The sequence below is a fragment of the Poecilia mexicana genome, unplaced genomic scaffold (genome assembly GCF_051168715.1).
Source record: "Poecilia mexicana isolate PSO_F unplaced genomic scaffold, ASM5116871v1 scaffold_13, whole genome shotgun sequence".
In the NCBI taxonomy this organism is placed as follows: Eukaryota; Metazoa; Chordata; class Actinopteri; order Cyprinodontiformes; family Poeciliidae; genus Poecilia; species Poecilia mexicana.
Genome location: NW_028263382.1, coordinates 7,946,735 through 7,961,230, shown reverse-complemented (window position 1 = coordinate 7,961,230; position 14,496 = coordinate 7,946,735). Strand labels below are relative to the sequence as shown.

The window sequence follows — 14,496 nt, the reverse complement described above, 5'->3', positions numbered from 1 at the left end:
CATTTCATGTCACTCTAAGTCGTAAAAATTAAAGCCAAGAAAAGCGGCTTTATATGAAACCCAGTAAAAAGCTTCTGCTGCTAAATCTAACACAAACAAGGTGGAGATTTGGGATGTTAGCAAGAAGAAACGTTTGAGTTTAACCGAATTAAAGCAAACTCCTAAATCAGCTTTGTTTTTATCCAATTAGCCAAAATGTTTACCAAGTAAGAGTAAAAAGGTATTTGGTAAAAAGTTTCTTCAAGTTCTCAGTAACTGATCAGATTATCAATCATTTAATATTTAAAACTGACATCATCAGATGGGCCAAAATATTAAGTTAAGTGGAAATTTTAGTATTTAAAGAACCAAAATGACAATAATAGAGTTGAGTTTGACTTTATGTAATAAAGATTAAACAGTCATATACAAGCAAAATAAATGTAAAACAAAAGCAAACAATTTATTTAAATAACATTATTACAGACTATTAGCTAAGAAAATAAAATTTTATAATTACGAGAATAAACTTTTACAGAAATAAAGTCATAATATTCCTACTTTATTCTCTGATTATTTCAAGTTTATTTTTGTAACATTACAACTTGATTTTCGTAATTTAACTTTTTTGTTTTTATATAAATTTCTTACTATGGCCCTAATGCTCCATTGAACAAAATAATGTAATGAGGCAAAGGAAAACATTTTCCAAATAAATTTCTTTCTATATCAAAGTATAAAGTAAGTAAGAGAAGCAATACTTCATAATAAAATTACTCAAGTAAAAGTAGAAAGTACAGCGTAGTCAAAATACTCCTAAAAGTACTCCCCCCCCTAAAAGTTACTAAAGTAAACGTAACTGGTTACATCTCTGGTTTGTGTTCAACTTGAAAAGTTTCCTCTTTTTAGATCTTCTTGTTGATTCTGATGCAAAAGCGGTGAATTTATTGTTTTTGAATTAATCGATGGACAGAGAAGACGCTTCAATGGAAGCAGAGTCAGTAATTTGCAACCATTGACAAGAATCTGGCAGCTGAGGTGCGTTTCTGCTGCTGCTGTTTGTCAGGTTGGTTCACATCTTTTATTTTGGCAGGAAAAAAACAGAAAGGAGGAAAAGAGAATAAAGTGATGTGGAAATAAAAGTATTAAATGACAGAAACAGAACCACCATGAAAAACTCTGGAGGAGCAACAAACTGTGGGAAACAACAGGTAACAATAGGAAAATGTATGGGAGACGATTAGGGCCAGAATTGTACGACGGAATACAAGGAAAAATTAGAGGAGTAAATTTTCGCAAAAAAATCTATGAAAGTCATATTTGCTAGAAAATTTGCAAGAGCAAAAGATGTGATATTTACGGCTGTGTATCAGGGCCATTGTAGAGAAAAAGAAAAAGAGGAGCACATTCCTGTCGAAAAATATGAGACTAATCTCAGAAATGTTCTATACAAAACAAGAAAATTCCCGATTTTGAAAAGCCAAAAATTTACTAGAAAGAATTCTGAAATTTGCAAGAGAAAAACATGAAAATTTCTGAGTTTTTAAAAGTCAGTTTTTGACTTTTGGAATTTTTTTTTTTCCAGTTTCAGAAATCAACAATTTTTACCTTTTGAAACTCTGAAATTTCCAAGTTTTTCTCTAAAAATTTCTGAGATTTTTTTTGCCAGGACATGTACAATTTTTTTATTCATCCATCTAAAACTGTTGTGCACTCTCATAGATTTCTTAATGTTTTCTCATAGTTGAAACATTAATCTCATAATTATGAATTGTTTCTCATAATTCCAACTATAATCTCTGAATTCTGACTTTTTCCTCACAATTTTGACTGTTTTCTCAAAACTCTCAAAAGTCTCACAATTATAAAATTTTTCTCAGAATGTTGACTTTTTACTCATAATTCTCACTTTTCTCATAATTCCAACTTTAATCTCAGAATTCCTTTTTCTTTTCTTTCAAAATTTCGATTTTAATCTTCTGAGATCAAAAGTCAGAATTCTTTGAGGTTTTTTGTTTTTTTCATTGGCCCTAATCCTCGTTCGTAAGAATCCCACATGGAGCGTTGAAAATATAAAGTGTATTAAACTGAATGCGCTGCAGATGTGTGGGGATCTTGACTGGAGACAAATAACAGAAGAACAAACCCGGATGACTAACTGAAGTCAGACTTCGTAGGATCGTGTCATTCGGGCACAATGAGCAGATTACCAGCAGGTGTTTGGAAGCGTCGGCAGGATCGGCTCCAAACAGCAAATTGGTGCATCATGGAAGGCAACTGGAGCTGCAGGTGTGAGACCTTCCTGCCTAACCTCTGCTGCTCATGGACGCTCTGATCCTTTGGGTTTTATCTCAGGCAGTGGTGGGCGATGTTAGCTAACCAGTTAGTTGTGCTAGTCATAAAACACTAATCATGAACATTTGTTCCCCTAATGAACAGCAGCTAACACTAAAGCTCTAGTTTCAACCATGTTGATACCCAGCAATGAGTCAATAACATGTTTACTTACAACAGAAACGTTCACTCTTAGTTTTATAGTTGTTGAATTTTGCTAATTTGCTAACTGAGCTCCAGTTCCAAAGCACGCAAAACCTCAGGAGAGTAATTTTAGATTTTTTTCAGGTCAGAAATTTTCACATTTTTTTATTCAGAGAAATTTCTGAGTTTAATTTCAAAATTTCTGAGTTTTTCCTGGCGGATTTTAGACTTTTTAAGCTCAGAAATATTCATATTTTTTTCTAGAACATTTCTGAGATTAATTTCAAAATTTCTGAGTTTTTTCTATCAAATTTTCATTTTCAGAACTTTTCACATTTCTCCTCCCCAAAAATTCAGAATTTTTTCCAGTAAATTTTTAACTTTGCAACCTCAAAAATAGTAAGTTTTTTTTCTAGAAACATTCTGAGATGAATCTCAAAATGTTTGAGTTTTTTTTTCTTGCAATTTTGGAACTTTTCAAGCTGAGAAAGTTTTAGCTTTTTCTGGAGAATTTATGAGATTAATCTCAAAATCTGAGTTTTTTCATGCTATTTTTTTGACTGTTCAAGCTCCAAAATATTCATGTTGTTTTTTTTCTAGAGAATTTATGACATTAATCTCAAAATGTGAGTTTTTTCTAGGAAATTTTAAGGTTCAGAAGTTTTCACGTTTTTTCCCCCAAAGAATTTCTGAATTTTTTCTAGCAAATTTTCAACTTTCAGGCTCAGAAATATTCATGTTTTTCTCTAGAACACTTCTGAGGTTTTTTTGACCTTTTCAAACCCAGAAATTTAATTTTTTCCTATAAAATTGACAGTTTGATGGAAATTTACTCCATTTTTGACCCTAATATGCTGCCGTACACAACTGATGCTTTCGCACAATATAGATTCCCCCAGCCTTTGCTTAGCCGAGCTACTACTTATTTTTTGCCCCAACATTTAATGGCCTGTGTGTTTCATTGTGCTCTGAGTCCAGGCTTTTCCTCAGCACGCCATCCCTGCTGCAGTCTCTTCTCACCATCACCTGCAGCAGCAGCAGCAGGATCAACGTTCTGGTCACCAGCAGCACCAGTAGCCGCTTCCTCTTCCCCACCAGTAGCTTCCTTGCCACTTCCTTTAGGTTGCAGAGCTGCTCAGTGCCAGGGTCCTCTGCTCCATCTGCACATGCGCAGCCCAAGAGGGACTCATTCGGGGTTTCTACAGATCCTGGTGCCTATTCAGCACCAGTTTGATTGTTTCCACTGACTCACACTGTAGCTCTGATGTTGTAAAACTTCGGTTAAAAAAGTGCATCAGCCTCTTCTGCAAATTTTTCTTCGTCAGCATCTCCATCTCCATCATCATCTTCTTCTTCATCCTCTCTAGTATAGAGTAAAAATTAACAAGAATAATAAATGATATATAATATTCATACCATTTAGGATATTCTACACACAAGCTTTATTTCCATCAAACACAAAATTGTGCAAATTCAAATGACAAAAATAAATGTGATTAATAGAAACAAGCTAATTTCTAAAAATCAAACATAAAATACAAAACTCACATTTTCTATCTCGTTACATACAAATGAGGCTAATATTGTCCGTCCAACATCGCCCTCTAGAGGGGATTCAGAATGACACCAATTTTGAAAAAATCTTACGGTTTTGCGCTGAAGTGGCGTTTCAGCAATATCGAAACACTTTTTTCGCATCACACGAGTCACATGATCAACAGCCGGATGTTACTTACTACTGGTGGAAACCACGAAGAAGACGACAGGAAGTGGTAGCAGGATGATGGTTTGATTTTGTTTTTTTTGGCTCCACCAGTGTTCTCACAGCAAAACAGTTCAAAAAAAGTTGTGTCATTTCAAAATGTTGAGTCCATAGATCTTCTGTAATACGGCAGACTACAATTTCTCCAAAATATACGAAACTGCTCCCAAGTAAGCGTTGTCCTTCCAACTCATGAATAAGACGCTGACATCTCTTCTGGTGGCTGATAGATGATGAGATTAACCTCAGAGGTTTTTGAGAAAAGAACTGAGATTTTTCCAGCAAATTTTATTCTTTTCAAGCTCAGAAATGTACTTGTTTTTTTTCTAGAAAATTTCTGAGGGTGTAGCTGCGCTTCTTTTACCAATGTGTGCAAATCTTTGTTGATATTCCATTGATGTCGGGGGGGGAAAAAAAACAATTGCTGTGTTTCCATTAAATAAGAAACACAATTAAAATCACACACATTAAAAATACACGCCATCATCCTTCCTCCACTTCCTACTGTCTTCTTCTTTGTGGTTTCCAGCAGTAGTAACATCCGGTTATTGATCATGTGATTCCTGTGATGCGAACAAATGTGTTTCAATTTCATCTATTTTGACATGGCTGATTTAGCACAAAAACTACATTTCAAAAAACTTGTTTTATATATATGCATAAATTAGCGTGTTTCCATTGATCAAATTTATTTTCACAACTGCTGTGATTCCATGAAGTATGAACTGCAATTAAAATCACACGGAAATAACGTCGCTCACCTAATAAACCATTAAAAAACATGCTGCGCCATCATCCTCCCACCACTTCCTGTTGTCTTTCTTCTTTGTGGTTTCCAGCAGTAGTAACATCCTGTTGTTGATCATGTGACTCCTGTGATGTGAAAATAAGTGCTTCAGTTTCAGTTTTAGGAAAAACATCTATTTCAATAAGGTTGATTTGGCATAAAAACATCTTATAAAAAAGTTTTTTTTTTTTTTTAAATTAACGTGTTTTAATCAAATTTATTTTTGTAATTTCAAACCTGCAGACTTTTATGGTTAATTTAACGCAGGTTGTGTCACTAGTCAGGTAGACTTTAACACTAAGCACAGGCAGGCAGTCGCCTCATGTTTACACCTAATATTCAGGTTTTGGGGGTTTGATGGAGCTCAGGGTCTGTTTTACGTTAGTCAGCCGTGATCTGTGGCCTCCGGTGTCAGCGGCGCTCCCTGCCGTATTGATGGGTGAAAGGGTTATGACAGCAGAGAGAAAGCCTCTCCTCCCCTGCCTTCATTCAGAGGGACATTAGGGTCAGCACAGCCCTCCCTTTCTTCCCCTCCACCAGCTCTGAATTCCCCAATGAACAACACATTCCTCCCTCCCAGTCCTGTTTATGACATCCATCCTTTGAAGCTGCATGTGAGTTTTTTTGTGTACGTGCACGGCTGCATGAGTGTGTGCTGTCTCCGAGCAAATTAACGCCAAAGTTTCAGCGCCGCACACGTGCGCTGGAGCATCGCCTGCGATCGTGCACACCTGCGTGGATTTGATAAGGATGCACAGCTGTGTGGCAGCTGTTTCTCGCTTTGCAAAAATGGAGGCTATTCGGGTTGCAGAGAGGGAGAGTTTATGAAGGGTGGAGGAGAAAGCTGTGACTCATCCGCAAAACTTGGGATGCACTCCTAAAAAATTACAGAGTAAGGGTGTCGAGACAAAGGAAAAAGTATGTTTTCTTTGTAATTAAAGTTGACCTAAAGAGGGTGGGGGTCTGTTGCACTGCAAAAACACAAAATCTTACCAAATATTTTTTGGTCCAGTTTCAACTGCAAGTATCTTAGCAGACTTGAAATAAGACAAAACTAACATACAAGTAACTGTTCAGCAAAGGAGTGGAGCTTGTTTTAAGTCAATAACGCCTTAATACTGATGAAAAGGTTCTAGTTCCAATGGCAGATTATTCACTTAAAACATGGAAAAAATGTCTTGTTATAAGTGAAATGATGGGTCAATATTGATTTTTAAATCAATATTAAAGGGGAGATATCGTGCCAAATTCACATTTTGCATGTTTTTGTGTTTCACTTTGGGTTTCTTCTGATTCTAAAAACAAAAAGTGCTTAAAAAACACACAGTCGTTTTTGGAAATAAATTGATGTTTTTTGGTGCCTTGAAAATGAGTTGTTAAAAAACCTTCAGATTTTAAAGTTACAAGTCAGCAGGCACAGCCCCGTTACCTAGCAACCCCAGCAGAGTTCCACCCGTTACCTAGCAACCCTAATAAAGCCCCAGCACGTTTGGTCAGCTGGTTTTGTGTGCTGTACAGTGGCTGCTGGAAAAGACAAATGTTTTATCGTTGAATTATGATTCAGAAACCACTTGCTGCATTCATTTTGGCTGTGGAGAAGGCTACACTAATGCTTTTCTCAAAGATGTATGTTTATACAATTGCGCATCTGTTTTCAACCATTTTCAGGTGCGAGTGTAAACAATGAGTTGGGGGGGGAGCGTGGCCACAATGCAGCTTATTTGGATTTAAAATGACAAGGCGCCCTAAAACAGTTGAAAATAGGCAGAGATGAGCAGATTAAAACCTCATCCTCTAAGAATGATTTCTGTGCCAAAAATGTAGTAAACACATTTTTATAACCCATAGATCTATTCTAACCTGCTCAAGGAAGCATAATATGTCACCTTTAAGGAATTACCTACTTAAAACAAGCTCCTATATCTTACTGAAAAGTTACTTAAAAGTCAGTTTTGTCTTAGTTCAAGTGTTGTAAGATGTTGTTAATAGAAACTAGACAAAAATATTTGGTAATATTTTGGTGTTTTTGCAGGGTGGGGAGGTGGAGCAGCGGCAGAGGTCAAAGCTAGCTGAGTCATTCCTTTACACCCATTTCCTGTGACTGGGGCACGTTGGGTGAAGTTCTGGGTTTGGTTTATGTAACCTTTCTGATGCACGCCCTTCCTACAGAGGCACGCATTGTTATGCATATGTGTGTCGCATGAACTCATCAACCTGCTGTTTATTTCAATTTAAAATAAATCAGTGAGGCTATGTCGAAAACAGAAAAATAAGTCCTAAATCAAACGTCTTGTGTGTCTACATAAAAACCACTTTGCAGTGAATAAAGATATAATTCTGTGTTTGGTGATGGATTCAATAACATTTGAACTGTCTAAATATTCTTCCTTACAATTTTTCCTGCATACTTATATTGAATCTGGCCCTGCGGTCGATTCAACATGCAGAGACCTCCAACTTTCCATGTAGGAGTTCTGACTTCAGGGGATGTTCAGTTAAGTTTTTCCAACTTGGGATTCGGAAAAATATAATATCTTCCCCCGTTTGGAGTTGCCAGCTAAAATATTTTTGGGAGTGATCACTTTAATGGGGGAAAAAGAGGGAAAAAAAGTCAACTTCCTGTTTGCAGGCATGCTAACAACAACCACTGCACAACTTGCTGCTACTTTTAAATTTGCAATGAAAAGAACTGAGAGTCCAAATGATAAGAAGACGTTTCCACTGATATCTCCGTCATCCAGATCGCACAAATAAAAATAAAGTTATCAAGTGTTTGCTGAGGGAATTAGCTTTTATCTGATTAAAAATCCAAATTATGATTTGAAAAGTTATCAAATGAGAAACCAGGACATCATGGTGTAAAATAAGGCATTTAACTGAGCAGCAAGTTCAAATGAGGTAGAAATAAAATGAGTTAAAATCAAATCGGATTCAAACAAGTGAAATTAACTTCATTAAATTAATTCTGATTTCTTTTTCTAGAGTTGATGGTTTCAGCATTTTGCAGTTTGAGTCTCACACCAGTCGTCAACTGGAAGGAGATGAAGATCTGTGGCACAGACTAACAGTTGTCTTAATTAGTTAGCATTAGCTTCTGCTAGTTTTTTATGTGCTTAGTAATTTAGCATTTGCAGAGCTAAGAGTCATACTTAGCCAATATGTGGTTACTGAAACTGTTTGGTTAGCAGTGTCCACCATTAGCAGTAAATTCAGCTGATTTTATTGCCATTGCAACCATGGCGACCATTTTCAAACATAAAAAGATTATTGTCTGATCTTCATCTTTAGAAATGGCCGCCATCTTGATTTTTTCAGTGGCTAACAGGGTTTGTTGTTGTTTTTAACAAAGCAAACCCCTGGGGACAATAACTGGTATTTCCATTGTATTCCAGTCTGTCCTAACTGGAAAAACGTGGAATTTTGCAAAGGAAAACGGAGCAATATTGCCACAACACTGATTTATAACCATAAACTTTTATGACAAACAGTGGTTAGCCAGAGAATTATCACTGTAAAAAAATACAAAATGGATCAGGCAGTTGTTTCTGGATGGCTCACAAAAAACAATCATCATCATCATCATGATCATCATCATGATCATCATCATCATCCAGTAGCATTAGCCCATCTCACAATGTTTTTCTGAAATGAGTGATTGTGGAGACAGACAGAGGGAGAGATCCTTCTCCGTGTGTCAGGGAAAAGGCACGCTTTGGTCTGGCATTCAGGATCCTGAAAGCATGATTTGTAGCCGTAATTGAATGTTTTGCTAACGTGGTTTTGCTGCTTTAATTTAGATCAATCATCTTAAATACTTGCTCAACCACTGATTTCCATCATGCTTACTTTCTGTATGTAATAGTTTTGCTTTCAGGTTCTTTTTCCTGCGCTTCAAGGCGTCGAACAGATAAATCAGACTTGACAACAGCTTCCACATGGATTTAAAAATAAAAAAGGAGGGAATAGTAAAACAAAACCTGGATTTTGACAGTATAATTAACTCACAAATTTGCTTTTCCCCTTTAAAACCGGACTCAGTTAAGTTGAATGTTTGCCACTGTGGTCCAGTGAAACAAAAGAGGGTGATATCTGCTTCTTTTTTCTGTAACGACACCTGAAGAACAGATGTTTCATCACCTCGTGTGGTCCTCGTTTTCTCCGCACCTACGCGTAGATCTGGAGCTTTCTCCTCAGCCTGGCCACCCAGGAGAGCAGGATATGAACTAATACTTTACAGTAAGGAACTCCACTCCCTAGAGATAAAAACCGAGGCGCCCGGTGATGAGTCTGGAAGGTACCCAAAGGTCTACCAACAGTCAGAGCTAACCTACAGGAAAGTCCACCAGCAAAAGCAACAGGAAAAGGAAACTCTCCCCCCACAACATCCTGGATGTATTTGTGCTCCACAGCTAGAATTGGCATGCTTCGTTTAGGACACAAAAACAGCTGCGTTCCAGTTTCTCTAAGTGTGAAATTATTTGACAGTTGGGAAAGTAACGGCTTCAAAAACACAAAATCTTACCAAGTATTTTTGTCTGGTCTCTAGTGCAAATGTTTTAACTTGAAATCAGACTAAACTGACTTGCAAGTAACTTTTCAGCTAAATATAGGAGCTAATGTATTAATATTAAAACACTTACAACATGAGAAAAATGCCTTGGCATAAGTAAAATAATCTACCAGTGAATCATTCATTAAAACAAGCTCCAATATCTTGCTGATAGGTTGGGATTACTTATTTTCATAAACATTGACTTTTAAAAAATCAACATAAAGGAATTATTGACTTATTATATTGTCTTTTCATCAATGCAGATGAAACAAAAACGTTTTCATCAATATTAAGGAATTATTCACTTAAAACAAGCTCCTATATCTTACTGAAATTTTTATTTAAGAGTTTGTTTAGTCTTGTTTCAAGTGTAATAAAATATTTGTGATAGAAACTAGACCAGAAATATTTGGTAAGATTTTGTGTTTTAAACATGCAGTTGAAGAATTGTCTTTTAAAACATAAAATTTTTACTGTAGATTTTGTTCCTGTAAAATGTTTGATTCTGAGATTTTAGCTTTTCTTACTTAAAAACTTTGAGACTTTCATTCTACAAATTACTTCGGTATAAAGCAAAAACTAAAAATTTTACTTGGTATTTTTAGTCTAGTTTTAAGTGAAAATATCTTAATACACTTCAGATTAGGGATGGACAAAATGGCTGAAAAATGGATTACAATACAAGCATTTCATATCAGTGGATATCGATAAATATTTATTCATTTTTTTGTTTTAAATATCTGAAATACCGCCAAGCCTTTCCTGTTTTATCCAGTTTTCACTCTACGCCGTTGTTTTTTACTTTTAAGCAGTTAAGAGACACAGTGGGGAAACATTAAACTGCTTCTGCGTCAGTTACTCAACAGGCTGTTGCTAGGTAGCCAAAGAGTGAGCGAGTTGCTAGGTAACCAAAGAGTGAGCGTGTCAGTTGGTGCCACCAACCTAGCTTAGCTAGCCGTGAGAGGCTGAGCTGTTAAAGTACATCTCCCCGTCTGGATCGGAGTTCAGTGAATATTCTATAATATTCTATATGTATTATCTATTGATATTGATCACATTGTCTATCGCTATAGATATTGTGATTGATTTATTGCCCAGTCTTACTTGAAAGTTTCCAGCAAAATATAAGAGCTTGCTTTAAGTCAGCAATTCCTTAATATTGATGGAAAAGAACTAGTTTTACCGGCAGATTGGTTTCCCACTTATAAAAAGACATTTTCCCCATGTTGTAAGTGAAATAATCGTCCATATTTGCATCACTATTAAGGAATTACTGACTTAAAACAAGATCTATATCTTGCTGAAAACTTACTTATAAGTTAATACACTTGAAAAATGACAAAACTAAGACATTTTCACTGGAAACACAAGAATAATTAGTAAAATGTCGTGTTTTTGTCATGTAAAGCTTGTTTTGAACCCTAGTCTGGCCTGTTGATGTCTCACCGCATCATATTTGAGCTTCTCACACCATTTCAGACGATTTTTCCTGCCATCGTTCTCTCTAAAAACTGTCTGCAGGGTCGTATCTTTCTTTCATGTCCAACAGTCATGAAATGGTCAGAGTGTGTCGAACCAGACAGCCTGAGTCACTCATGATGCTGTGTTTGCTTTTTGTGGGAAATCTTGACCATGTGTTGTTCATTGCTCATAAACAGGAGAAACAGAGGCTGTGAAGTAAAATAAACTGGCCACAACATGTCGCCGCTACTGTCAACTGCTAAACGGGAAAAAAAAACAGGCCAGATGAAAGGAGAGCGGCTTCTCTGCAGACTCAAGGTGGGCGTTTCTAAAGAGCAAACACTGATTGGATCGTTCCAGCAGCAGAAACTTACAGAAATCACTCTTCTGCTGTGACTGCAGTAAAAAGTTACGGTTATGGTTACACTTTCTTTGTCTCATGGCAAGTTTAAGAGACTTTATTTTTGCACTTTTGTATAATTTTATCACGTTTTTGTTCCTTTTTAACTACTTATGTCAGTCTTATATTATTTCAATAACCAAAACTGACTTTGTTTTTAATGTAATGGTAAAGTATCAACATTTAGGCCTCCTTATAAGCCTTTAGATATTAAAACAGTACAACAAAATATTAGGGGAAAACTAACAAAATAAAATGTAGAAAGTATTACGAGAATAAAGTCCTGGTTTTATTAGATATTAAGACATTTTGCTCATATTATTACAACAGCATATTAGGAATTTATTCTTGTAATCCTATGACCTTATTATTTTTATTTTTTTCTTGGTATGGACATAATACTTTGTCACGGAACAGTGTTATTTACGTTGATGCTTTTATTTTGAAATGTAACCGGACGTTGTCCGTTTTAGAGGCGGGAAGAGAAGCTAATGTCGGACAAGCTAACACGATCTGTCGGCCGTTATTATATCTAAGTTTAACTTACCCACAAGTCTTCCTACACCACTGGTTACAACAGCAAGAGCAAACAGATAAATCAAAGTTTGATGCCATATAAGTGAGCTAGCAATATTTAAAAAGAGAAAGAACCGAATGACAGCCGTTATTTCGTTCGGATGAAAAGGCTGCCGCTCTGTTTATGTGCCACTGTCACTTTGATAAATAATCCTCCTGATTCATGGGCTCAGCCGCTGGACGGCTCTACCTCTCTAGCATGCTAGCACAGCTGTAGGATGTGGGAGTGACACGGAGTTTGTTACCTCCAGGTGAGATTAACGCAGCTTTAAAGAAACACTGAATACAAAACTATCAATCAAAAGCCTGTTAATGTTGGAGCTGAAAAGGGTAGAAAGAACATCTTGGGTTATGCAACAGCGGCCACCCATGATGCAGCTTTTTAATGCTTTCTGGCAAAAGAAATCACAAATTAATCCAAAAATTACGGACACTTCCGTCTGATCTAACATCATATTTTATAATTGGATACAAAGTGCTGCCAAAAAGTGGAAAAACCTCTAACTCTTTCATTTAATGCATTTTATTGGGATTTTATGTGATGGAACAACACAAGTAGAGAATACAGATGCCTTTTTGGCTAACTTTGGAATATTTTGTACTATGTATTGTACATTTTGAAATAAATAAACAATAACACCAACAAGCATGTAGATGATGAAAAGGAGAGGACTTAGGATGGAACCTTGGGGAACTCCGCATATAATTATATTCAGCCTAGATGTGCAGTTACCTACAGATACAGAAAAGGGTATTTTTTAAAGGTCTTTTTTTTAACAGTAAAACACTACAAAACCACCATAATTTCAGTGCAAAAACATAATCCTACCAAGTATTTTTAGTTTCTACTTTAAGCATCTTACTACACTTGATATAAGACAAAACTTACTTACAAGTAACTTTTCAGCAAGATACAGTAACTGTTTTAAGTCAATAATTTCTTAGTACTTGTTCCACTCGCACATTATTTGACTTACAACAAAATGTCTAGTTGTAAGTGAAATAATCTGCTAGTGAAACCAGTACTTTTTTCATAAATATAAAAAAATTATTGACTTATATTAGGTTAATATTTCATACTGAAAATTACTTGTAAGTTAGTTTTGCCTTATTTCAAGTGTACTAAGATATTTACACTAGAAACTAAAGTAAAATACTTGGTGAGATTTTGTGTTTTTGCAGTGCTGTCTGTACAAAATGATTAATGTTCTCCTTACACTGCAAAAACACAAAATCTTAGCAAGAATTTTTAGTCTCCTTTCTAGTGCAAGTATCTTCTTACACTTGAAGTAAGTCAAAACTAACTGACAAGAATCTTTTCAGCAAGATAAAGGACCTTGTTTTTAAGTCAATAATTCATTAATATTGACATCTTCATGGCAGGAGTGGCCATGAAGATGGATCATGTTACCAAGTGGGAGGATGAATAGGCGGGAATCAAGCACTGAACCTTGGGGAACACCCTGGTGTGGATGGGCTACAGTTTACAACGATAAACTGTTACCGGTTTATGAGGTAGAGCTAATATGGAGCTAAATTGGGGCCATAAAATTTGTTCAAAAGAAAAAAAGAATCAAAATTTAAAAATTATTTTGAAACAGGAAAAAAAATATCTTAAAAGTAGTTTTGAAAATTTCTTTCAGTTTCCAAACTTTTGTTTTTATGTTTAATTTTTTTTTTTTCAGTTTCAAAAATAATTTTTTAGATTATTTTTTCTTATTTTGACTAAACTTTATGGCCACAATGTAGCTCCATAGAATAAAACCAAGACAGCAGTTTTAAGTATAAAAATACTAATTCAACTGACTTTTTATAAGTACCAATAGAACTAGTATTTTTTAATCAATATTAAGGAATTATTGACTTAAAACAAGCTCCTATCTCTTTCTGAAAAGTAAAATTTTAAGTTAGTTTTGTCTGATTTGAAGTGTACATAGATATTTGCAAAAATATCTTGTAAAATTCTGTGTTTTTGCAGTGTATTTCTAGATTGAGATTAAACTACCCGCAGTTGGACTCTACGTTACTAACCTTAAAAGGAACTTGGTTGGACTAGATTTTATGAGAGGAATCAGGTTAAATGCATGCCACACTTTTTAGATTGGCCTGTCTCAGGGATTCCCAACTCCAGTTCTTTAATTCTCCAACACACCTGCATTAAATGGCTGAATTCATTCGTTCAGCTTTGTTGACGCTGTGTAATGAGCCGTTCATTTGATTCATGTTCTCATAAAATTATAACAAAATACATGGAGGTGTGTGATTGTAATGTGACAAATTGTGGAAAAGTTCCACACATTTTGGAAGGGAGTGTACAAGTGGTTCTGAAAAACAATGTGAGATCATTGGAAATGTTTGCTATTCTTGGATTAATTCGGGTGTTTGTTGTCGCAGGGAAATGAAGAGTTGCATCGTGGGTGGCCGCTGTCTATTAATACATCCCGGATGTCACCATCTTTCTTTCCTTGTGCCCACACATGTCAGCCTTTTCAACTTGAACG

General features: G+C 35.8%; 1 long non-coding RNA gene across 1 annotated transcript in view; it reads right to left on the bottom strand.

Annotated features, from left to right (window-relative positions):
- Positions 1 to 362: 362 nt before the first annotated feature.
- LOC106920513 (uncharacterized) overlaps positions 363 to 14,496 on the bottom strand; it is a 27,419-nt gene continuing 13,285 nt past the window's right edge. The window contains exons 3-4 of the long non-coding RNA XR_001418848.2: positions 4,981 to 5,092; positions 363 to 3,820 (exon numbers count right to left, since the gene is read on the bottom strand). This is a non-coding gene — a long non-coding RNA (uncharacterized LOC106920513). The remainder of the gene's footprint in view (positions 3,821 to 4,980; positions 5,093 to 14,496) is intronic.